Source organism: Monodelphis domestica, chromosome 4 (genome assembly GCF_027887165.1).
Source record: "Monodelphis domestica isolate mMonDom1 chromosome 4, mMonDom1.pri, whole genome shotgun sequence".
Lineage (NCBI taxonomy): Eukaryota > Metazoa > Chordata > Mammalia > Didelphimorphia > Didelphidae > Monodelphis > Monodelphis domestica.
This window is the reverse complement of record NC_077230.1, coordinates 396,109,541-396,136,283: the sequence shown is the minus strand read 5'-3', so window position 1 is coordinate 396,136,283 and position 26,743 is coordinate 396,109,541. Positions and strand designations below refer to the sequence as shown.

General features: G+C 41.1%; 1 protein-coding gene and 1 non-coding gene across 2 annotated transcripts in view; both read left to right on the top strand.

The window, feature by feature from the left end:
* The window catches only part of KAZN (kazrin, periplakin interacting protein), a 1,589,619-nt gene that overhangs the window by 195,605 nt on the left and 1,367,271 nt on the right, over positions 1-26,743 (top strand). The window lies entirely within an intron of this gene.
* On the top strand, positions 417-475 carry MIR12355 (microRNA mir-12355). The gene has a single exon (NR_162914.1). It is a non-coding gene; the product is annotated as a microRNA mir-12355 (primary transcript).

The following is a 26,743-nucleotide window of genomic DNA, read 5'->3' as shown; positions in this document are numbered from 1 at the left end:
AGGGATGGTTGAATTGAATTGTATTGGGCTGACATTATGATTTGTCTGAAGTCATGTCTAGTCTCGATCTGTATGCTATTCCCAGTCTTATCATGCATGCCAGTATCATATCATTGCCTTTCCGCCAGGACTATATTCATCCTTATTCCCTCTGCCTTTCCTATCTCTGCCTCTGATTTATTCTCTAACGGTTGTCTTCCTTATCTTGGAAGATCTTGGACCAGGTAGATTTAGGCTTCATTGACACTTGGGATGATTTTTTAACAGTTGGGAGCTATCCAAGAGGGGAACAAACCACCTGGGGAGGAATTGGATTCCACCTTGCTGGAGATCTTCAAGGAAAGCCTGGAGGACCACCTGTTGGAGTGGAGTTGCTGTCTGGATTCTTTTCTAGGTATGGCTTGGACAAGATGGCTGCGGAGGTCCGTTTCCACTCTGAAGTTATATGATTCAGAGCTGGAATGGACCTCAGAGGTCATCTAGTCCCATCTCTTCATTGCACAGATGAAGAAACCAAGGTCCAGTGATGTACCTTGCCCAAGATCATGCAGGTAGTAAGTTGCCCAGCTAGGTCTTCTGATATCAGATCCAGAGTTCTTTCCTTGCTACTTAATCTACCTGGTTTTTCTCTCCTCTGAAATAATGACAGCTGCAGATAATGTTTTTTTAAAATAATACTCTACAATTTGCAAAAGCATTTATGTGTATTATCTCGTTTTATCCTCACAATAACTCCTATGGGGAAGGTATCATTATTATTTCCATTTTATAGATGGAGTTGTGGCTTAGAGGTAAGATACTTGCCCAGGAACTATCTGAGGCAGGATTAGCACTCAAGGCTTCCTGACTCCAGGACCAACACAATATTCACTGAACAACCCAGATCTTCCCTGTCACTTTGTGTCTCTTATTATAATGTCACAATCTACCTTGTTCAGCTCCATGAACCGATCTTCGACACTAACTTCTGATTCAATTCAATTCAATTGAACAAGTCTGTATTAAGTATCCACTATGTAGCAGATGGTCACCTAGGTGGCACCACAGTGCATAGAGTGGCAGACTTGAAGTCAGAAAGACTTCTGATGTGTGACCCTGGGCAAGTCATTTCACCCTGTTGGCCTCAGTTTCTTCATCTGTAAAATGAACTGGAGAAAGAAGTAGCAAACCACTCCAATATCTTTGCCAACAAAACTCCAAATGGGGACATCAAGGGTTGGATACAACTGAAGCTAACTGGTCAGGTAGTAATTACTAGGAACTAATGTAACAGGTACTAGCGGTACAAATCAAAACAAAACAAAACAGAAAAGAAACAGTCCCTTTTCTGAAAGAGATGACATTTGACATGACGTTTCTGGAGGACAAGGGACCATATCTTATTCATCTTTGTAGCAGCTGGTATTGAATAAATACCCATTGATATTTATTGCACACCAGTATGTGCTCTCCCTGGATAGAATAACCACGTACTGTTTGTTTAATGCATATGTGAATCATCAAACCTGTCCAGTGTGATAACTTGGGATAAATTAAAGAAGGAAGAAGGAATGGAAGACACAGTCAGTCAACAAACACCCATTAACCCTTAGTATGTGCTGGGCATTGTAATCAATTCTAGGAGTACAAAGATGGCAAAAAGATCATTCTTGTTATCAAGGAGTTCATATTCTAATGACAGACAATACACAAATAACTATAGATAAGATCTAGAGAGTATAAATGGAAGATAATCTTAGATGGGAGGAATCAGGGGAGGGGAGGGGAGGACCAGGAAAAGCCTCCTGCAGGAGGTGGGATTGAAGCTCAGTCTTGAAGGAAACCAGGGAAGTCAGGAGGCTGAGGTGAGGAGGGACGACATTCTATATTAAACTCATTTGCTACTTGGAGGCAAGATTAGAATCATTTCTAGGAAGTTTTTGCCCCAGGGGAAGTACTATAAGCCAAGATCATGCCAAGGGGCAGTAAAATATCCCTACAGTTGATTTAGGGTAGCAGTGACAGGGAGGACAGAGCTCCTTTCAGTTGACCTTTTGGCATTACTTAAGTCGATTCAACAAGAAGCTTCTAATTTTAACCAGTTATTCTTACTAAGTAGGTGCTAAGCTTTATTATTTCTATACTACAGATAGACACCAAAAGTTGCCAACATCCTGTAAATGTGGAATTCTCTATTATCATTGGCATCCCGGGACAGAGCCCCATTCACCCTATCTTAGTTCCAGCTCTAGGAAAGATTACTGAATGCAGAGTTGGAATATTTGAGTTCAGTTCTTCGTTTTGTTATTTACTACCTGTGTGACCTTGGGTAAATCACTTCTCTGTCTCTGGACTTCAGTTTCTTGCTCTTCACAATGAGAGGAGCTATAGTTTATGGCAGTGATGGTGAAACTTTTAGAGCCCCAGTGCCCAAACTGCAACCCTTATGGCCACATGTGAGCCCCTCACCTTACCTCAGACAGGGAAGGATGGAAGATCTCCCATTGGGCTGCTGGGCAGAGGGGCAGGTGATGTGAGAAATGTCTTCAGGTGTGTGTGAAGAAAGGGAAAGGAGCAGCCCCCTCTGGCACACATGCTATAGGCTCACCACCATGGGTCTGTGAGGTTCTTTCCAGTTTGTGCCTTTTGAGGTAGATAAGACAAGAAGAGGAGAACAAAGGAAGAGTGTGTCAGGGAGACAATTTAGGTAGGGGGCTGATGTTTCTTAGGTAGATGGTGTCAGGTGCCTTGTGCATCTCACATTCTTTTCCTCATTTAGTCCTAGCGGTTAGTTAAATGTTTCATGGACAGGGCAGCAAGCTCAGTGCTATGGAAACCACATGCTCTAGCTCCCTTTGGGGAGATTTGGAATTCCTCTGTAGTGAATGAGATAAATAAAGGGGCCTTGTTAAGCCAAGTTGTTTATGTTGGAGCTCATTACAGGATCTCCCCTTTCCTATTCCAAAGGACAATGAGAAAGGAATGTTACTGTTTACAAGGAGAACAGCCTCCAAAGGTATGCCCAGCACTCAGCTCCCAGGAATGTTAACTCTTCTTCTTCCCCACAAAGTTTGTCACTGGATCTATTTTTCAAGAAGCTGTATAGTAATGCCTATTTCCTCAGCTGCCTTAAGATTTACAAAGTACTTTCCCCAGGCAGCTTTGTGAGGAGGGTACCTTGAGAATTCTTCTTCTCATTTTATAGAGGAGAGAATTGAGGCTTGGGTGGGGGGAGGGAGGGAGGGAGTGAAGTGATTTTCTCAGGATCCCACAGCAGGTAAATAAGCAGAGTTATAAAGGAACCTAGGTCTTCTGATTTCATGTTCCTAGCTATTTCTAGGCACTACGAGAGACTACTACTACCCTACATGCTATTTTCTTATTTAACCACCAGGTGGCATTGCTAGTCACTACCTTGAGCCTATTGAACAAGAAGCATCAGACTCTGAGCAAGTGGCATTTTTACATGTTCCACCCCAATATGGGGAGAGTTGTAGGAAGATGCAAAACACTCTGAGTTAAAGAAAATTCATGCATTAAGTACTTACTATATATGTCAAGCTACAGTTCTCACAAAGTGAACAACTTTTTCTTTCCCAACATGTTTCCCTCTGAGTTCCCATGTTGTCTTGTTAGTCTAAGGGTCGTATGTAGGGTAGATTTACTCAATCGGAATAACTCGGAGCCCCACTTAATTGAAATCCTGCTTCTTCCTTGCATTTTCCATGGTCACATGACCTTTGCATAATCAATCACATTCACTAAGAGACCAGATAGGTATGTTTGAATAATATATACAGTATTTTGTTCTTTCTGCATAGAATCAATGCAAGTAATAAATAATAGAACATTTAGTGTGGATGTTTGCCTGTAGTTTTTATATGATCTAGGCCACCTTCGTGCAGAATATAAAAATGTTCTGGACCCAGATATTCCAGAAATGACACAACTAATTTGTTTAGCTCCTCCATAGGCTCTCTGTTTACAAGTGCCCAAAAGAGTGAAGGTAAACAACCCAGTGCCCTCCTGATGCCTGAGTTATTGCATCTAGAAAGTGCAGTCATTAGATGAAAGTCTTTAAACTGTGATTACCTCTTATATCATGGGACATGAACCTTGAAAAGTTCCCATTGTGCAAAGAAACAACTACAATTAGTGCTTTCCATTCAGGGATCTCTGCTTACTTTTCGGTGTAGATACCTTATGGATAGCAGGGTGGCAGAATGAGGGCAAAGTCTAGCTAAACGGAAAGAAAATTCCCCTGTTCTGCTCATTTTCTTGTTTCCTCTGTCCTCAACCTCATCTGTTGTTTCTCCTTTAGCCTCAAGGGGACAGAATAGATATGGTGTTGGACTTAGAGTTATGAAGTCCTGAGTTCAAATTATGCCCACCTTCACAGAATTTCACAAAGAGGGGCATAAACTGATACATGGGTACCCTGTTTAGTTGATATGCTGGAGCCAGCTCTATCCAGCTACAGAAACTGATTATTAAAAGTTCAGTGTAAGCTTTTTAGTGTACTTCAGAAATCAGTAAATGCTACAAATTAGGTCTGATTTCTTGATTTGTTGATTGTCTAGACTTAAGAAAGTGATGGAGAAAATGTTACTGCATGTTAAACTTATAAAAAGTGCATTGTGTATATTTTTGGGGGGTGGGAGGTTCAGATGCTAAATATTTACCAGTATATCCCTGACCATGTCACATTTCTCTATTCTTTTTAACTTTAGTCAAAGCAGCTAGATTTGCCATTTTTCTCATGCTTTTCTCTTTTTAAACCTGAGCTTTTATGCTGTCTCATAGAACTGGAATATCCTAGCTATTCTGGGTATGGTATTATGGAATAAAACATTTGGTTTGGAATAATAAGATCTGGATTTGAACCCCGTCTGCTGTTTCCTGTATGTATGGTCTTGGGAAATTTAATCTTGTTGGTAAAGTTAAGAGTGAAATGGTCTCTGTCCTCAGAGAGCTTATAGTCTAATCAGAGGAGATAATAGGCTTATATACAGGCACACACAAAACAAACAAGATATTTTTATGGGGTTGAGAAGAGGGGGAAAGCAGTAGCAGTTGAGGGGTTCAGGGAAAGCTTCATATAAAAGATGACATTTGAGCTGAGACTTGAAGGAAACTAGTAATTCTTTTTTTTTTTAAATATATTTTATTTGATCATTTCCAAGCATTATTCATTAAAGACATAGATCATTTTCTTTTCCTCCCCCCCACCCCCCATAGCCGACACTGGGCATTAGATGTTTTCTTGATTTGAACCTATTGCTTTGTTGATAGTATTTGCATTAGAGTGTTCATTTAGAGTCTCTCCTCTGTCATGTCCCCTCAATCTCTGTATTCAGGCAGTTGCTTTTCCTCGGTGTTTCCACTCCCATAGTTTATCCTTTGCTTATGAATGGTGTTTTTTTTTCTCCTGGATCCCTGCAAATTGTTCAGGGACATTACACTGCCACTAATGGAGAAGTCCATTACGTTCGATTATACCACAGTGTATTAGTCTCTGTATACAATGTTCTCCTGGTTCTGCTCCTCTTGCTCTGCATCACTTCCTGGAGGTCGTTCCAGTCTCCATGGAATTCCTCCACTTTATTATTCCTTTTAGCACAATAGTATTCCATCACCAACATATACCACAGTTTGTTCAGCCATTCCCCAATTGATGGGCATCCCCTCGTTTTCCAGGGAAACTAGTAATTCTAAGAGACAGAAATGAGGAGAGAGGGTAGACATGAAGGGCAAGACATTGCAATGGCACAGACATGAGAGCTCGGTTGACCTGTATAAGGCACCATGAGAAGACTACTTAGTTGGGCTGTAGCATATGGGAAGGTAGTACGAACCTATCTATAATACATGTATAATAAGTAATAAATCTGGAAAGGGAGGTAATAGGTTGTGAAGGTCTTAAAATGCCAAACAGTCATGCAATTAGTCAATAATTATTTTATTAAACACCTACTGTATATCAGACATCATGCTAAGTGCTGGGACATAAATATATGCAAAATACAGTCTCACAGTCAAATGGAAAAGACAATATGAAAACAAGATATATTGAAGATAAATGGGAAATAAACAAAAGTGGGAAGAGAGAATGGAAGAATTAAAGGGAATCTAATAAGACCTTTAAAATTTCATTTATTTAGAATATTTTCCATGGTTACATGATTCATGTTCTATTCCTCCCCTGTTTGTCCCCCCCTCCCCGAGCTGACAAGCAGTTCCACTGGATTGTACATGTATCATTGTTCAAAACCCATTTCCATATTATTCATATTTGCAATAGAGTGATCTTTTAAATCCCAAACCCCAATTATATCTCCATCCAACCATGTAATCAAGGAGTTGTTTTTCTTCTGTGTTTCTGCTCCCACAGTTCTTTCTCTGGATGTGGACAGCATCTTTCTCATGAGTCCCTCAGAATTGCCCGGGATCATTGCATTGCTGCTAGTAGAGAAGTCCATTACATTCAATTGTGCCACAGTGTATCAGTCTCTGTGTATAATATTCTCCTGGTTCTGCTCATTTTGCTCTGCATCAGTTCCTGGAGGTCTTTATAGTTCACATAGAAATCCTTTAATTCATCATTCCCAGAAAGGCTTTTTAAAATGGGATGTTAGCTGTGATTTGAATTGAGTCCAAGAAATTCCTTTTTGATCCTTGATGTAATAGGGAACCAAAAGAGTTTATTAAAAAAGGCAATGATTTGGTCAGTCCTGTGTTTTAGAAAACTTAACTTACTACTGAAGAAACAAATGGCATTGTTTTTCAGAGTTCTATAAGACCACAGAGGCCATCTTGTCCAACTAGAATCTGGACAGGAATTTTCTCTACAATATACCTGACAAGTGGTCCTCTATCCTCTGTGTGAAGTTCCGCAGTTAGGGGAACTCACTACTTCCTAAGGTAACCCATCTGCTTTGGAATATTTCTAATTGTTATTGTTCAGTCTTCTGAGAATTTAGGACAAGAAGGAAGATGGAGTATTATATCCAACTAAAACCACTTAAGGGACTTACCTAGGATCTAGAAAGAGTTTTAGAGGTCATCTACCCAATTCAATTCTTTAACTTACAAAAGAGGAAAATGACAGCAAGAGAGGTCAAGTGGCTTATTCATAGCCACCCAGATAGTTAAGAAGGGGAGACAGGAATTGAACTCGGGTCTTCCTATCCATAGATCTAGTCCTCTTCCTTGGGGTTTCACACTAAGGTAGAAAACCACTTTGAAAACAAGATCCCTGGAAAGCAGTCTATTTTCAGTTAAATACTGATTGTTTTTTATTAACAAAGCATTATTCTAGGTAATATGAATAACTTGAATATATAATGTATATACAAACACATCTATAACATGCATGTACACATATCTACATATATTATACAGGATGTTCCAAGTCTTAGTATAGCTTTAAGCTATTAAATGCTTCAAAAGAAAGAAATCAGCATTAATTAAGTACCTTCTCCATGACAGGAACTGTGTTAATGGTTGCACTAAGAGTTTTGGGATGCCCAGTGTGTGTGTGTATTTATATAAATAGAGATGTATATATATATATATATATATATATATATATATATATATATATATATATATAAAATATATACAACATATATTTTATATATATAATATTTTATGTATATACATATATGAATATATGCATACATAGAAAATATATTATATAAATGTATATAATGTATAATATACAAATATATTTATAGTTGTATAAATATACAACTATAAATACACATATAAATATATTTGTACACATATAAATATATTCATACACATATAAATACATGTATATTTACATATATAAATACATGTATATTTATACACATAAATAAAATTTATAAATATAAATAATTTTATACATATAAATATATGTTTATTTATATAGATATTAATATAGTCACAAAAATTTATACATGTACATCCACACATATAAATATACTCACATGTGTTTATTTACACATCTGTCCATATATGTAAATATAATACATATCTTTCCATGTGTATTCACAATATGCAAATATATACAAATTAACATATAAACACATGTATGTTCATAGTATAGGAATATATGTATATTTATGTATCTGTGCATATATAAATACATGTATATTTATGCCTTTATAAATATATGCATATGTATTTATACATACATACATACATGTGCATATTTATATACATACATTTTGTGCACATACACACATATAGCAGTCCCTGCCCACATGAAAATTTTAGTCTATCAGAGTTTTGATAAGTTTACAAGGAACTTTAAGTCAAAGGAAAATATGACAAGTACCATAAGAAAGATAAAGCAAAATTCTAAGAGGAGTTGGACCTTTCCATCTACCCTCCTGCTGCTTCCCCCTGCGTACTGTACTATTTCAGTTAGAATATGAGCTTGTCAAGAGCAGAGGCCACCTCACTTTTCTATTCATTACCCAGTACTAATCCCCAGGGGCAGGGTGGTGCAGGGGGTAGAGTGTCGGGCTTGGCATCTAGGAGCCCTGGGTTTGAATGCCACATCTGTTTCTAACTCTTTAGTACAGTTAACCTCTGGCTTGCCCTTTAATAAAGTTCAGATGGAAGGTGTGTTCTTCACAAGCCACATGGAGGCAGTATGGTGCAGTGGATGGAGTATGGAATGTAGAGTTCAGGAGACTTGGGTTTGGATAGACTCCATCCATGTGGTGCTTGCTTGCAAAGCCCTTTGACCTACCTTTCAGGGTTGCTGTTGCCTGGATCCATGGTTCCATTAGCTAGGAGGATTCAGAGTAAGGAAATTCCCTCCAGCTAATGCAGAGTGGTACCTACCTTGTCTCTAGAGTCTTTGAGAGCTGCCTAGGGGTGCCAAGAGTGTTAGTGACTTACCCACAGTCCCACAGATAGACAGATAAGTGAGAATCAGGGCTTGAGCCCGGGTCTCTGATTCTAGGGCCAATGGCTTATTCACTGGGTACCATATTGGCTCTCAGGGGTGTTAAGAAGCAGACATGGGATAGTGTCTATCCAGTGCTCTGCAAACCTCAGAGTGTCATAAAGTCGGGGATTTTTATTATTATTTTGAAGTTAACTTGTCTTCCTGTTCCGCGATGCAAGCTGTCATCTCCTTTTCAGAGGCAGCCATTCCTTTTCGGAATTCTGTTGCTTATAGCCAGTGGTTGGTTAATCACAAGCAGGGAACCTTGAACGAGAGTAGAGAATAGTTCCCTTCAGTCTAATTCTAGTATTAGGAAAATAAAGCAGCTCATCAGGGATGGCTCTTCTTTGAGACACAGCATGGCCAAGGGGAAAGGATCTCGGGATGTAGAGTCAGGAGCATCCTGGGTTTGAATCCTGCCTTCCATAGGTATTCGCTGGGTGATCTTGGGCTTAACATTTCTGAAGTTCCATTTCCTCATCTGTACAATGGGGAGAAGAACACATTGAATGCCTACCTCACTTCATGAGGTAGATGGTATCCTCCACATATCAAAAGCAAGGAAGGACACGTCCACCTCCCTAACCCTGCAGCATAGTCACTGAACGGATGTGGAAAATCTAGCCAATAGTTCTCCTGAATGGACAAGCAATGATCAGCATTATTGGAGATCATATCCGATTTGGTGACATTACAGATTCACTAGTGAATTTCATCTGATCATCACAGGGTGTTGTGGCTAGAGGGCAAAAAGCATTTATTAAGCACCTACTGTATGCTTTACAAAGATCTCATTTCATCCTCACAACATGGTAGGTGAGGATATGTATGTGGTAGGTGCTGGTGTTATTCCCATTTTAAAGTTGAGGAAAGTGAAGTAGAGAGATGTGGAATGACTTGTCTAGGGTCACATATATACTAAGGGTCTTAGGATAGATTGGATAGTTCTTCATGGTTCTAGGTCAAGTGCTAGCAGCCCCCTTTGTCCAGAGGAGTTAAGGGGTATCTTTTGTCACCCCTTTGTGTGTATATAAAATTCTAGAGAAATTTCAGCAATTATCATGCATTTTTTCTCTTTCTGCCTTCACAACATCTCTCTCCATCCACTTGTCTCTATATCATTATCTCTTCCTTATCATTATCTATCATCTAGGTCATTACAACAGCCTCCTACCTGTTCTTTTTATCTTAAATCTCCCTATTCCAGTCCTCCCTACATTATCACTGAAATAATTTCTCTTAAGCAAGATCTGATCATTTCACTCTTTTACTCAACCAACTGCCATGGCTCCCTATTACCTTTAGAGAATAAAAATTTTAAAATCTCTCTTTAACCTCTAAAGCTCTGTATAACTTGTTTTCATAATTTTTTCATATTCATTTTGCATCACTCCCCATTGGGCACTCTGTGTGATTTAATCAATCTGACTTTCTGTTATTCACTCCCTACCAGCCATCTTCTGTTTCTCTTCCAGCCCTCATGCCAGGGAATGCATTCCCTCCTCGTTGCTGCCTTATAGCATCTCTCTCCTTTTAAAAGATGCAGCTAAACCAAACCACACCTAAAATCCTCTGTATAAGTCTTTTCTTGATTCCTCACCCTCCCTTCCAAATGCTACTATTTTTCTTCTTAAATGACTTCATTTCTCATTATTTTGGGTGCGTGTATATGAACTTTGCATTTTTTCTGTACATATATGTTCAAATGTGCTTTTTGTTGTCCCTGTTCAAAATTGTGAATTTTTCTTGGTTAGTCACTTTTCAGTCATGCCCAACTCTATGATGCCATTTGGGGGTCTTTTTTGGCAAAGAAACTTGAGTGTTTTGCCATTTCCTTTTCTAGCACATTTTACAGATAAGGAAATTGAGGCAAACAGGGTTAAGTGACTTACCCAGGGCTACACAGCTAGTAAATGTCTGAAGCTGGACTTGAACTCAGGTCTTCATGACTCTATACAATAACTACTATGCCACCTGGTTGCTTTTATTATCCCATTTAACAGTTAAGGAAAATGAGGCAGATAAAAGTTAAGTGATGTGCTGATGGTCATACAGCCAGTTTCTAAGGCTGGATTTGAACTCAAGTTTTCTTTATTCCAGACCCAGCACTTTATCTATTAGGCTCCTGAGCTGTATGAAGAGCCTTTCATTTCATCCTTTTAACAGAAAATTCCTTATTGCTATTATGAACTTGATAAGAATCAACAAAGTTGAACGTTCATTTCCCTCTGTAAGGAAGAACCGAAGATGAGGGTTGTATATAGATGCACACATCTCTACTCTATACAGCCCATGTTTTTGGTCCTAAATTTAATATGGATGTTCCAACACTGCCTTGCTTACCTTACGTCCCCTTCTCTACTTCCTCCCGCTCTTTTGCTTATTGTTAAAGGCATTATTCATCAGCAATATTTTCTTTCTTTCCCCCCTATTTTAAAAGATCACCCTTACCACTACCAGTCTCTTCCAAACTCCTGCCTGCCTCTGAACATCTGTCTCCTTAAACTCTGACCCACCATGCCAGACGGGGCACACGTGCTTCATCGTTAGTGTTGTGGAGTCGTGGCTGGCCATTGGCAGAGCCTTTCCTGATTGTACCTTCACAACTTTGAGATCGCTGTGTACATTTTTCCTCTGGTTCTGCTCACGTCCCTTGGAACCAGTGTGTTCTCATTCCTCCCAGGGGTCATGAAACCCATTTCCTGAGGTGCAATAATATTCCATTGTGTTCACATAATTGGATTTGTTCAACCATTTTCCAACTGATGAGCACTTTTTGACCATAGTGCCAAATATCTCTCCAAAACGTTTGGACCACAGCATAGTTGCATTAATAGTCAGCTGTGTGTGGTGTTGTGTGCCTCTTAATCCCTTCTTTGGGGGAGGCTAAGGGATCATGTAAGCAACAGGAATTCTGAGCTATGTCAGAGCTGAAGCCAGTAAGATGTTCTAACTTAGTCTGGTACCAAGGTAAGCCCTAGGAATGAGGGGTCAACAGGCTGCCTGAAGTAGGGCAGACCAGCTCATTGAAAATGGAGCATAGAGGGCAGCTGTGTAGCTCAGTGGATTGAGACAGGAGGTCCTGGGTTCAAATCTGGCCTCAGACACTTCCCAGCTGTATGACCTTGGGCAAGTCACTTGACCCCCATTGCTTAGCCCTTACCACTCTTCTGCCTTGGAACCAATACACAGTATTGATTCCAAGAGGAAGGTGAGGGTTTAGAAAAAAAAAGAACATGGAGGAGAAAAAGATCCTGGGCAAGTCACTTAACCCCAGTTGCCTAGATCTCACTTCTCTTTTGACTTGGAATCCGAGTATCAAGTGGAGTACTTAGTATTGATTCTGAGTCAGAAGGTGAGGGTTTAAAAAGGAAAGAAAAGTAAAGTGTGTCAAAGTTTGGGAGATGATCAGCTCTGGGATGAGGCGTGTGAGTGAGTGACCCTTGAACTCCCAAAGTGGGCCAGATAGGGAGTCCTATGCACAAGCAAACAAAAACAATGCGTCTATTTGACTGTCCTCCCACAAGCCCTCAAGTAATTGGCATTTTCTTTTCTGTCATCTTTGCCAATCTGATAGCTTTGAGGTGGAACCTCAGAATTATGTTAATTTGCATTTCTCTAATTACTAATTTGTAGCATTGTATACGGTTGCTGGTAGCTTGGATTTCTTTTGAGTCCCTCCTGTTGATGTCCTTTGACTACTGGGAAATAATTTCATCTTTGTATCCGTAGCATCCAAGTCGGGTAGAGTAGCACGTAAGCAATAATTGAATAGAAGCTGCTTGAGGGGGCAAACGATTTTTCATTTTGCCTTTGAGTCTCAGGGGATTAGCACAGCATGTGGTACACTGCAGTCCCTTAATGAGAGTTTGTTGAATTGATAGATAAACCCAGGGGTGGGCTGCAGTCAACTCCTTTTGTTCAATCGTTTTCAGTGGTGTCAGACTCTTTGTCTCCTCATTTGAGGTTCTCTTGCAAAGATACTGAGATGACTTGCCATTTATTTAATTCATTTTACAGATTGGGAAACTGAGGCAAATAGGATTGAGTGACTTGTCCACAGTCACATAACTAGTGTCTGAAGATGGATTCAAATTCAGGTCTTCCTTACTTTAGGTCCCACACACTGAGCCACCTATCTGCGCCCCAAGCCAGCTCCTACCTGTGAACTATTAACTTTCTTACTAGTACGAGCATTTATACCTGAGAAATAAGTAAATGCAACAGTTCCTGGCTTGACTTATTGTTTTGTTGATGTCATTCATCAGCAATATTTTCTTTCTTTTTCCCCTTATTTTAAGAGATCACCCTTACTACTACGTGAAGAAAGTGATGGGGACTTTTAAAATGAGGATTAACTACACTCTGAAGAGCCTGAGGTTAAACCTTTCCCAGAACATCCCTGGATAAACCCAAACCATTTCCAAAGAGGTCTGTGTAGTGTGATAGAAAAGGCTCTGGGTTTGGAGTCAGGAGACTGGTTTTGCTGCCCATTTCCCAGGTGACCGTGGGGCGAAACTCTCTGGGCCTCTAGAGTTCATCATCACCAGATGATCTCTGAGATCTCTTCCAGCTCTCGGTCCAATGACGCAAATGAGGGGCCACCAAGCTGCCTAAAAGGGGGGCTGACCAGCTTCTAGTGAGACTAGAGCGGGCCAAGACTTCAGGGCAGATCAGCACTGGGATGAGGGATGTCAATGACAGCTTTACTTGGTGACTTCACTTATGACACAAGTCAATAGGACTGAAGCAAAGTGGAGACAGGATTTCTCTTCCGTTGGGAGAGGGATCTTTCAACAAAGCTATCTAGAAGCTGAGGATTCCCAGATCTGTAGCCCCAGCTTCATTTACAAAAAACGCTTCCCTTCCATCTTAGAATCAATACTATATATTGGTTCCAAGACAGAAGAGTGGTAAGTACTAGGTAATGGGGGGGAGGGTGTTAAGGGACTTGCCCAGGGTCACCCAGCTGGAAAGTGTCTGAGGTCAGATTTGAACCCAGGACCTCCCATCTCTAGGCCTGGCTCTCAATCCACTGAGCCACCCAGCTCTCCCTCCCCACCCCCACCCCCCCTTCAGCTTCATTTTTGTATCAACAACTGTTGCCAACTGGAGCTTTTGGAAACATTTCAGACTCAACATGTCCCCAAAAGAACTAATGTTCCCCAAGCTTTCCCTTCTCCCAAACTTCCTATCTCTGCTGAAGACACCGCCATCCTTCCATGCTTGCAGTCATAGTCCTGATTTTGCCCTGGACTTCCCAGTCTTCCTCACTCACATATCCAATCTTGCTGCTTCTACCCCTTGTAGCATCAGATGCCTTCTCTCCACTCACATGGCCAATCTCCTACCACTCCTCACCTTGACTGTTTTGGGGGTCACCGAATTAGTCTCCCCCTTTTTAGGTCTTTTCCCGTTTTAGTTCATCTTCTACATTTCTGCCAATGGACATAGTTCTGACCATATCATTCCCTTATTCACCATACTGGTAGAACATTGCTCAGTGATGGAAGTCTTCAAGTACAGAATGGAAGGACCAATTTGGGAGATATTCAAATGGAAATTCTTGCTCACATATGGCTTAGAATATGGATAGAGGACCAGGCCTGGAGTCAGGAAGACTCATCTTTCTGAGTTCAAGTCTGCCTTCAGACACTTAGTAGGTCTTTGATCCTGAATAAGTCACTTCACCCTATTTGCCTCAGTTTCCTAATTTGCAAAATGAGTTAGAGAAGGCAATGACAAGTATCTTTTCCCCCAAAGGGGGCACGAAGAGTCAGAAATGACTGAAAACGACTAAACAATGACTTAGAATTCTGTACCTACTTTAAACTCTTAGGTTTTGTAAAGGAACAAGAGTATAATGAAAAGGAAATTCTTCTCCCCCTTGAAGGAAGTAGAGTCAGATAACCAGGAGTATGCTGGTAAATGTTGAACAACCAGTATTCTAAAAACCACAGCACCATTTTAAGTTCTGTCTTGCATTGGTAACATTTTCTCTATTGCTTTCTTAAGTCTAGATCATCAATAAATCAGTAGATTGAACAACAATTTGTAACCTTTGCAGATTTCTAAGGTATACATGCTCACACTGAAAATTTAACAATCAGCTCTTGGGAGCTCCTATGGCTGGCACCATACCCCTGGATATGACCCGAAGACAGATAAACATAGTGCATTATGTTACATGGTAAGTGCTGTAGAGGCATTCGGAGGAGACGGGGTCAGTTGTCACTGATTTTAGGGAGGCACCGAAAGAAATTGGGTGGTTGGAGTCTCTCCTGTGCTTTGGGGTTTGTTCTCCTAGAATAGAAATATAGTGGTGGCACTTGTTTTCAAAGCTGGGTTTTAGAGAAGGACTTATATCATATAGGCTGCTCCTTAAATAATTTATTTCCAGAGCTGTTCACTTAGGGAAATGTGATTTGATCCGCAGCATGTACGGTATAATGCAGCGGATGGAAGAGTGTTCTTGGCATCAGGAAGATCATGACCTCTTCAGGGGCTCCATATGTCTTTTTTCTTTGAAAGTCTTATTTTATGTCTTAGTAACAACTCTAAAATAGAAAGGCAAGGAGTAGGCAATGGGGGTTAAATGACTTGCTCAGGGTCACACAGCTGGGAAGTGTCTGAGGCCAGACTTGAACCTGGATTTTCTGGACTCCCCTGGGCCACTTAGCTGCCCCTGCTCCATGTGTAAATCCCTCAGTCTGGCATGTGACACCCTTCCAAATCTCATTCCAGGTTACCATTCCAGATTTATTCCCTGTCACGCCCCTTCATCCTTGTATCTTTCAGGAAAAATGGCCATTTCCCAACTTGGCAGCTCACCTTCCATACTTTTGCACTGGCTACATCTCCTATAGCTGGTATGCTTGCCCTCCCCCCTTTGACTTTCCATAATCTCCAGATCCTTCCTAGAGAGAACAGAATGCTGGGTCCTCAAGTCAGAAATAACAACACAGACAACTTCCACTTATGCTGTAGTGTGCCAGGCACTGTGTGAAGCACTCTACCAATATTAGCTCATTGGAGCTTCACAAAAACCCTCAGAGGAAGGTGCGATTGTGATTCCCATTTTACAGAAAAGAAAACTGAGGCAAACAGAGGTTAAGTGACTTTCCCAGGGTCTCAGAGCTAGTATTTTAAACTCATGTGTTCTGATTCCAGGTCCAGCAGGCACTACCTAGTTGCCCCTTTGAACTCAGACAGACCTGAGGTCAAAGCCAGCCTCAGACATTTTTTTAACTGTGTGAGTCTGGGCAACTCACTTAACATAGTTGCCTTATTTTCCTCAACTGTAAAATGGAGATAATAGTACCTACCCCACCCCCAAGGTTGTGAGGACCAAATGAGAGGATTTTCTTTTAAGCCTTACCTTCTGTCTTGGAATTAGTACTGTGTATTGGTTCCAAGGCAGAAGAGTGGAAAGGGCTAGGCAATGGGGGTTAAGTGACTTGCCCAGGGTCACACAGCTGGGAAGTATCTGTTTTTTTTTATTTTTTTTTAAGAAAAACAGGATTAAGTGACTTGCCCAGGGTCTCACAGCTGGGAAGTGTCTGGTACCAGATTTGAACCCAGGATCTCCCATCTCCAGGTCTGGCTCTCAATCCATTGAGCCACCTGACTACCTTCAAGATAATAGTTTTAAAACTAGTCTGTACTCCTTCTAGCTCAGAGAGGAGGCAGCTGAGGGAACAGCTGGGCACATGTGGCTGGTGCCTTTTCTTTCTCTGGTCCAATTTTTATTATTTAACAAATAATTATAAATTAAGAAACAGTCTCCAGAGAATGTTAATTGTAACAGCTCTTAGCACAGGGCCTTAGTATATGCAGTAGGCGCTCAATAAATGCTTGATCTCTTCTAATCTCCTTTCCCCTGATCCCTACAGTTGTTAGTTTTTATTCCCTCCACAATTTATATTGTATTTATTTATGTTTCAATGTTGCTTCTCTCTTTCATTGGCTCCAGTAATGCCCACTAAGCTTCTTTCCTTGTACTAAAAGGATAATAAAAGTATTGAGACTTAATAGATCCCCAAGATTAGGGTGGGAGCAGTTTACATGGTGCTCTGATGCCCTGAGTCCAAAGACCCAGCCCACGCTGAGTCACCTTCGACTGGCAGAGCACAAGGGGAAGCTATAGGGATGGGAGCTGTACCCAGATGAATCGATGCAGTACCTTCCCCCTAACCCATTAGTATGATGTGACTTTGGAGTCTTCAAGCCCTACGTTGGATGCTTACCTCTGACATTACCTCTCAGTCAGCTCTCTGAGATTCCAAGTGGCCAAGAAGGAGCCGACCATCATTAGTGGAGGGGCTGTTGTCACCTGGGAGTTCTCCATACTAATGAAATCATAGGCCTATTCTTGTCTGTATTCTTAGGTGATCTGAGCGTGTTTTTATTCTGTTCCAATCCTGAGCATGGACCAGATTGACCTGGCTCAGAATACCCATTCATGTGTGGTTTTTTTCTACTTTTCCTAGCAGAAAATAGATTCTGAGAGGTCAGTGACTTTATTTTCATTATGTTTGTGCCTCTTACATCTAGCAGTCAACAAACATTTCTTTTTTTTAAAACCCTTACCTTCCATCTTGGAATCATTACTGTGTATTAATTCCAAGGCAGAAGAGTAGGATGGCAGGGAGGCAACGGGGGTTAAATGACTTGCTCAGGGTCACACAGCTGGGAAGTATCTGAAGTCATATTTGAACCTAGGACCTCCCATCTCTAGGCCTGGCTCTCAATCCACTGAGCTACCTAGCTACCTAGCTGCCCCCCTCAACAAACATTTCTTAGGCATCTGCTATATACCAGGCATTGTGCTAAGCACCAGGGGTACAAAGAGAGACAAAAGACAGTCCCTGACCTCAAGGAACTCGCAGTCTAATGGTGGAGAGAGCCAGCATGCAAACAATGATGTTTTGATTAGATACAGATAATTAAATTGGATATCACTGACTAAGGGAAAGCACTAGAATTAAGGGGAGGAGGCAAATGAGGAAATGATCCTTCTAAAGGTAGTTGAGACTTGAAGGAAGCCAGGGAAGCAAGGAGGTAGAGATGAAGAAGGAGATAACTCCAGGCATGGGGGACAGGCAGGGAGTCTCTTGACTCCCTGGAGTCAAGACTTGCAGCATCCCATGCGAAGAACAGTGAGCTTGCCATTGCCCCTGGATCCCAAAAGAGGGGGGTGGAATAAATTGGGAGAAGGCTGGAAAACTAGGCAAGGGACCAGGTTTTGAAGGACTTTGCAACTTAAATGGGGGACTTTAATGGTTAATGCCAGAGGCATCAGGGAAACAATGCAGTGGGTTGAATGGGGTGGGTGGTTCATGGTCCAAATGACAATTTAGGAGGGCCAGTTTGACAGCTGAGTGGAAGATGAACTGAAAGGAAGAGAGATTTGAGGCAGGCAGACCACCCAGCAGGCTACTACAGTAATCCAGGAATGAAGTGATACAGGATAGTGGCACTAGAGGCACATTTGTTGTTGTTCAGTCATTTTAAACCTGTCTGGCTCTCCAGTACCTCATTTGGGGTTTTCTTGGCCATGATACTAGAAAGATTTGCCATTTCCTTCTCCAGCAGATGAAGAAACTGAGGCAAACAGGGTTAAGTGACTTGCCCAGAGTCCCACTGCTAGCATCTGAGGCCAGATTTGAACTCATGTAGAGGAGTCTTCCTGACTCCAGGTCAGGGATTCTATCCACTGCTCCACCTTTCAGCCTCTCAAAGCACATAGTAGGCACTTAATAAATCTGATGAAATCATAGGTCTTTGACATATTTGATGTATATTCAAACCATTGGACAAAAAATCTGTATTGTGGTCAAATTCTTCTGTGAATGCAAGGGGAACCAAGCTTTCCATTAAGCATCTTTCTCCAGAAAAATGATTTCTAAAGACTGGCAATCACCCACTGCCTTAAAGAGTAGGCATGTGAGAAACTGGTTAGGTTTTTTCCCCTTTTAAATCCCAGCACAATGACTGGACGAGATGGATGAAATGCCCCATGCTAAATAACAGCTACAAAGGAGGAATGAGGAATCAGAGCAGGGGTAATGTATCTGGCACGGAGAAATATTAGCCACAAAAGAATAATACGAAATGGAGTCAATTACAAGGAATAATCCCCAAAGCATGAAAAAAGTGAGTGATTCAAGTTGGAACGACATAATTTTCACATGTGACACAAAGGAAGGACGGCTAAGTTGAGCAGAGAAAGTCACTATAATTACTCTTATTTCCATGGCGACTTTCATCCAGAAATCTTAAACTTGGGGAAGGCAGTTGGGTATCGGCCCCAATTGGGCAAGGCTCTGACCCAGTGTTTTCGGTTGCTTATAGCCCCACAGAGAATTTATAATCCAGGCTTCAGAGCTAGTATGATGGAGGAGCAGGAAGAAATATAACCGAGCTCCTTTGCAGAGATCTAGAAAATGCACTAGACTAAGTGCTAATTGGAAAATCCAAGGCAAAACATCACAGTGAATACTTTTTATTCCAGGCCATTTCAGCATGAGAAAGACAGAAAGATCTGTGGACGCCAGGGATAGGGTCTGGCCAATAGGAACTCTGTGTAGAGTATTCTAGCACCCAGGGACGAGAAAAGGACAAAAGCTGTGCCCAAAGGCAAGAAGAGGATCCATACCTATACCAGGGCACCTCAACCTTAAGCAGAACTCAGGAATTGGTGCCAACTAGCATCTCTGTCACCCACTTCATAGTTGGAGTCACAGATGCAGAGCAGATGGAGGGGAGGATGTCCACCCTGGAGTGGGATGGCATTCTGGGACAAGGAACTGTGGCAGGCCTTTGGCTGTTTACTGAGCAGAGAACTAGTTCAGAAGCAAGCAATGGCTATGTGTGTGGAGGGGTGTGCTACTGGCCCCAAGAGTTCTAGTCTCCAGCCCAGTCTGAATGATGAAACTGGAGTTCTATTGTTCTGAACCTACAAAGCTTCACAATTGACTGTTGGTTGAGTCTGGCAGAAATCCATTGGGACTTCCAACCAGGGACAAAGCCATAAGAATGCTGCTCAAAACCAAACCAGTGTCTGGAACTGGTTGAGCTCAGAACTAGAAGATGGTGATCAGGAAGCACTGAACACTTATAGGTTGCCATCTTGTTTCTAAGATTCTTTTTCAGCTCTATGATGCTTTGATTCTGTTAATGACTGACAATGTTTTTCCAAGGAAAGGTCCTTCCAGGTCTGAATGAATGAATTGAAGATACTTAGAAAATTAAGGGGTTGGATTCAATGTTCTCTAGTATCCTTTTAATAAAGCTCCAAAATCTGTGATCCTAAAATCCTAACATCAATGATCTATGACACTTAAATCTACAAGTTAATTGGTTATCTCATGCACTTGTATATTCTCTCCAAAGACAAAGATTGTTACCCATCTATGACTGCCCATCCTGTGGGATTCTTGTTTATATTCTCTCATGGGTCACTATGGGTTGGAGGTCTTCCTCATTTTGTCCTGCTATTTCAAGGAAGGCCCTGGGGCATTTGGGACATTCATGTCTTCTCCCATCCTTGGCACACAATGAATATTTTTTTTCTTTTCACTCAGATTTTCCCTTCTTTTTCTTATTTTTTAAACCCCTTACCTTCCATCTTGGAAACAATACTTTGTATGGGTTCCAAAGCAGAAGAACAGTAAGGGCTAGGCAGTGGGGATTAAGTGACTTGCTAGGAAGTGTCTGAGGCCACATTTGAACACGGGACCTCCCATCCCTAGGCTTGACTTTCAATCCACTGAGCCACCTTACTGCCCCTTTCCCTTTTTCTTAAAACTCCTATTACTGCTGAGGGTGCCAGGATTCTTCCAGTCTCTCAATTTAGACATTATCCCTGACTAAGTCTCTCTTATACCCCACAGAGAAATCCTTTGCCAAGTCTTGTGGTTTCAGCCTTTGTAGTATTGCTAGTATAAGCTCCTTTTCTCCTCTACCATTGCCACCAATCTGGTGCAGACCCTAGTCATCTTTCTCTTGGGCTTGTACAATAGCCTTGATCTATTGTTGGTCCATCTGTTTCTAGGCTCTCCCCAACTATCCCATTCTCCACTCAACTATCAAAGCCAGCTTCCTGTTATCCTCCTTATTCAACAAACTCCAACAACTCTCTTTTGCCTCCAGGATCAAATATAAGATTCTCTGTTTGGCTCTCAAATCCCTTCCTAACCTAACCTTTTCCTATCCTTTCAGTTTTATTTTACTCAATTGCCCAATAACTCTGACCTCCTTATTGTTTGTCCCTCATGATATTCCATCTCCTGACTTCATGGCTTAGCACTGTCTGTCTCTCATGTCTGGAATGATCTCCCTCTTCTTTTCTGCCCTCTGGCATCCCTGATTTCTTTAAAGCCCTAGCTAAAGCCTCACCATCCCTAAGAATCTTTCCTCTTCTTGATTGCTCCTGCTTTGTTCTGGTGACAGCTTGTTTACAAGTAGTTGTTTGCACTGTTTTCCCCATTAGAATGTGGGCTTATTGAAGCCAAGGACTATCTTCACTTTTCTTTGTATCCTTGGCCACTGTAGCACTTTGCCACATCTGTCAAAGGCTCTTCATATTGCTTGACTTGACATATTTCTATCATATTTTTCTCTTCTGACACCCTTCACTCATTTTCTTCAGTGAAGGGATGGTTTCAGAGAACCTGGAAAGATTCATGTGGACTTTACTGCAGAGCAAAATGAACAAAACCAGGAGAACAGTGAATGCAATAACTGCATTGTAGAGAGAAACCAACTTAAGACTCTGATCAAAGCAGAGATTCATCATGATTCTAGAGGACCAGTGATGAATCAGATATCCACCTCCTGACTGATGATGAGGATACTAATAATAATGGTTCTAGATTGGTCTAAAGTTTACAGCATACCTTCACAAGCACCTCAGGAAGTGAGTAGCATGTATACTCACTTTGAAGGAAATGAAACTGATGCTCGGAGAGCTTGCCCAAAGGCATAAAGTCAGGAACAATAATAGCCATTATTACTATAGTTAATTTGTATATAGCACTTGCTATATGCTTAGTGTTTTATACTTATTATCTCACCTAATCTTCACAAATACCCTGGGAAGTAGGTGCTATTTTTCTCCATATTTTATAGATAGGGAAACTGAGGCAACAGGTTCTGTGACTTTCCCAGGGTCACACAGCTAATCAGGGTCTTCTGAGGCTGGATTTGGATTCAGATCTTCCTGAGTCTACGTCCAGGGCTCTTAACCAATGAGTCTCTGAGCTGTCTGCTGTCCATATCAGTAATAGGTTCAAGATGCACAAGGAGGCACACATTTAGGCATAAGACTAATGCAGGGATTTGTTTTACTTTGCTATTCATATTTGCTGGAAGAGTTTTCTTTTCCCAGTTTTCTAGGAGAGGGATGGGTATATGCTGCAAATTGCTCATACCTACCACGTGACTTGTCTTTGCTCTTGGCTTAATGTTCATTTTGGGTTCTTTAGAGATTGATGTATTTTATGTCTTGCTACATATGCAATATTATGCTATAATATTTCCTATAACACATCTTGCTTTCTTTACTATATACAAAACCAACTTCCCTTTCTATACTCTTTTAAAGTTGACCACATACACTTTACCCACAACAACCATATGAAGTACTTCTACCCATTTAGCAGATAAGGAAACTGATGCTCAGTGAAGTTACTTTACTTGCTCATAGTAATACAGCTAGGAAGTCTCAGAGCCAGAATTCACACCCATATCCTTTCTTTTTTTAAAACCCTCACCTTCTGTCTTGGAATCAATACTGTGTATTTGTTCCAAGGCAGAAGAGTGGTAAGGGCTAGGCAATGGAGGTTAAGTGACTTGCCCAGGGTCACACAGCTGGGAAGTGTCTGAGACCAGATGTGAACCTAGGACCTCCCATCTCTAGGTCTGATTCTCAATCCACTGAGCTACCCTGCTGCCCCCTACACCCATATCCTTTCACTCAAGTTCTCTGGTCCTTTATACCATGTCAGCATGCATCTTAATAATATACTTACATTAATAATTAATTATATATTAGTTGATATAATATATTCTATAATATATACTATAATACTATAATATATACTATAATAAATTATTTAATTATGATATACAATTATATTATAATTATACAATTAATTCAATAATACACTTAATTATACAGTTATATAATTAACTAAATTAAATTAAAATAAAAACATAAACAATTAAATTCCATGAATAATCCACATTCCAACATTCAGTTCAAAAACATTTTTTTGCACCTACTTTGTGTCGAGTATGGTGCTAAGTGCTGAAGATTCAAATAAGAAAAAGAGAGTCCTTGACCTTGAGGAATTTGTGATCTAATGGGAGAAGACAACACTGAAAAAAAGAATCTGAAGTGGTAAAGAGGGAAAGGCTGGGCCTGATGATCTGTGGAGTTGAGACCAAGCAGAGATGCTTGATTTACCTGGAAAGTTCTGAGCCCTCTGTTCAGGAAGGCTTTGGCAGGAGTTTACTGCTCTGCCCTTTCCCCCTCCAATCAGAGAAGGTGAGGAGTATCAGAAATTGATTCAATCAGCATGACTAGGAGATTTCGGGTCAGTTTAAGGATTGCAAAACGTTTCACTCACGCCAACTCTGTAATCCTATAAGGACCAGGAGAGATATTCCTCTGGGCTATCACTGATCAACCAAAGATGAAGAACTTATTGGTGAAATTAATGCTTTGGGAATCTTGGAAGAGAGATACTTTCATCATCTACTAGCCAACATGGGAAAAATACAGAAAACAGTAAAACATATGCCCTGGGCACTAGAAAAACAGATTTCATGATATGAAAATGAAAAACGTGATTACAATACTAGAAATTCTTTTTTTTTATATGTATAGGCAATTTGGGTTAAGTGACTTACTTAGGGTCACACAGTTAGGAAGTACCTATGGCTAGATTTGAATCCAGGTCCTCACAACTCCTGGCCTGGTGCTCTATCTAGTGCTACCTCGCTTCCGTGTTCAACAGCTGAAATTTAAAAGGGAGTTCAAGATATCTGAGAATCTATTAATAATATGATTCTGACATATTTTGTGTTTCTGTATTCCCAGTGCCTGGAAAATAGTAGAGACTTAATAAATGCTTGTTGATTGGTACACTATGCTTGTGTGTCTCTGTGCACATTTCAGCTACCATGTTGCTCATTCTGTATGTGGTTCTCCAGCTATTTTTCATAGAATTCCAGTGGAAAGAGATTGCAGAGTCCAACAACCAGTACTTGGAAAAAAAGAATCTATGAGTGTGGAATGGCTGGGTTGTGAAGCAGGTCAAAGAGTTGTTCTTTGGTAAGGCCAGCAAGACTTTGCTTAACAGGTCTTCAGTTCTTCAGCCCACCACGGTCACGATCAGAATCACTTATTCCCCAGAACCATGACCCAAACCGAGTTAGGAAACCCATTTAGCATTTCCAGTGTCAATGGCACTGCCATGTTTTTCCCTAATGGAATCAATGTAAGGTGGACCTTTCTTACAAGGAATGGAAGGCAGATGGTCGTGTCCCCTTCCTGCCCCGATAAAACCCCGTCATTAGGCTGCAGATGCTAACCCCAGTATCTTCAAAAAGCCAGGAATGAGGGGATTAGAAAAACACTTTTCTTTCCTTCTTTGAGACCAGCCAGCAGGCTTGCAAGCCAGGCGTATCTTGACAGGCAAAGCCTGCCTCGACGTCCTATACATCGATTCTAAAACAAGTTAAGAAGAGTCGGGATTAGCCATCCAATCCAAACCTGCTCGAGTAATTGGAGGATAAGACATTTTCTTTCATGTGCTATTGGAAACCATCTCCCTTGGGGGGGCCATTTTACGAAAAATGCCTTTCTGATTTGGCCCAGGATTTTAGAATAATGGTAGCTGGTGTGTGCTTAGAGATAGGAAAGGGAAAACAAAATGATTCTACCCAGGCTTTTAGCTCACAAAGGAATGCGGTCCTTTCAGAAGCAACTGTTTCATCATGCATTAACCTCCTGTGCCCAGACACTCTCCCTGCTCTTCCCATTCCTGTTGATTTTCTAATACTTGAAAGGCCTGCTTCTTCTAGCCTTAGGTTGAAGGGTTTGTTTGCCCAAACCTGGCCAAGAGATATCTGCCAATGAATAGTTTTCTTCTGAAATATCCAGGGCTTTTACCATCCTACACATAAATGAGCTTCAGTCTATTATCAAGGAATCGCAGAAGGAGACAACTTAATTGGTCGGCCCAGGGGTCAGGCAGAGTGTAAGCAGGGAATGCATCAACAGGATTTTGCAGGTTATTCAGAATCCCTTCAGATTATCAAAAAGTGACATGGCGTAGGAGATAGATGGCTTGGCTCAAAATCTGCTTCTAAAATGCCCTAGCTGGGAGCAGCTGGGTGGCTCAGTGGATTGAGAGACAGGCCTAGAGATGGGAGGTCCTAGGTTCAAATCTGGCCTCAGATACTTCCCAGCTGTGTGACCCTGGGCAAGTCACTTGACCCCCATTGTCTAGCCCTTCCCACTCTTCTGCCTTGGAGCCAATACACAGTATTGACTCCAAGATGGAAGGTAAGGGTTTAATAAAAATAAAACAAAATGTCCTAGCTATGTGACCATAGGCAAGCCAGTTTAGTAAAGTGGAAGATAAGACTGGATTTAGTCTGAAGACCTGAGTTCAAATTCTAGCTCTTCCACTTGCATCTTAGGAGATTTGGGATTAGCTATTCAATTTCCCTGGCTAACCATCTCCAAAATGGGCATAGTAATACTTCCAGAATCAAACTCACAGGATTGTTGGAAGATGAGTCCAGCTAATTCCAGCAGGTAGTCTTCAATCACTTAAAGCACTGTATAGATACTAGTTGTCATTCTGAGTTTTAAACTTGCCCCTAAGACAGGACTCTGCAGAGGGCTTTCAAACAATCTCATCATTAAAAATCAGGAGCTAGAAGGAACTTTAGAGATCATCTCATCCAATTTCCTCATTTTTCTACATGAGAAGACTGAGGCCCAGGGAGAAAGAGTGAGCCCCTCCAGGATATTCTGACTCTGAATCCAGCACCCTGTTGCCTGGTTAAAAAAGTTGGGGAAAGAACTCTAGGGCATAATAAACATGACCATGACGGGGGAGGAGATCACTCCCTTTCTCTCTTTTTAGTACTCAGAAGTTGGTGGAGCTAACTATGAGTCACCAAGACAGCAATGACTTGGAGTCATTGATTGACAATTTATCCAGTCAGTGTCAGAGGGCCCAGGAACTTTTCAGATTCACAGAATCATTGAAACTTAGTGTGAACTGGGGCTTCAGAGGCAGAGCTATAACTAGGAATTTTTGTATGTAGAGCAAAGGGCATGGAATGTACTCTCATGTGGGTAGGGTGGGGTACCTACCTATTCAGGGGAGACAGAACATTTGGACATTTGGAGCTGCTGGATCAGAGAAGATGGAGAAATAGTGAACTCTAAGGGGTAATCTGCTAGCTTCTTATTGGTGAAAAATGGGAATTCTAAATTTGGCACACTGAGACAAAGCCCCATTTGCCTTGTCCTAGTTATAACTCTTTACATTATTTTTAATAAAATCTTTTAGCTGGGCAATGTGGTGCTGGATTTCAAGCCAGGACACTTGGCTTTGAATCCCAGCTGTGTGTCCTTAGAAAGCTTACTCTTCCACTCTGGACCTGTTTCCTCTCAATGAAAATGAAAGGTTTGGATGAACTCAGAAGTCCCTTTCAGCTCCTAATTTAAAATTGCAAGATTGAAAGTCTATAGAAAAGACTTGAACTTGGGGGCAATTTATAACTCAAAATTCT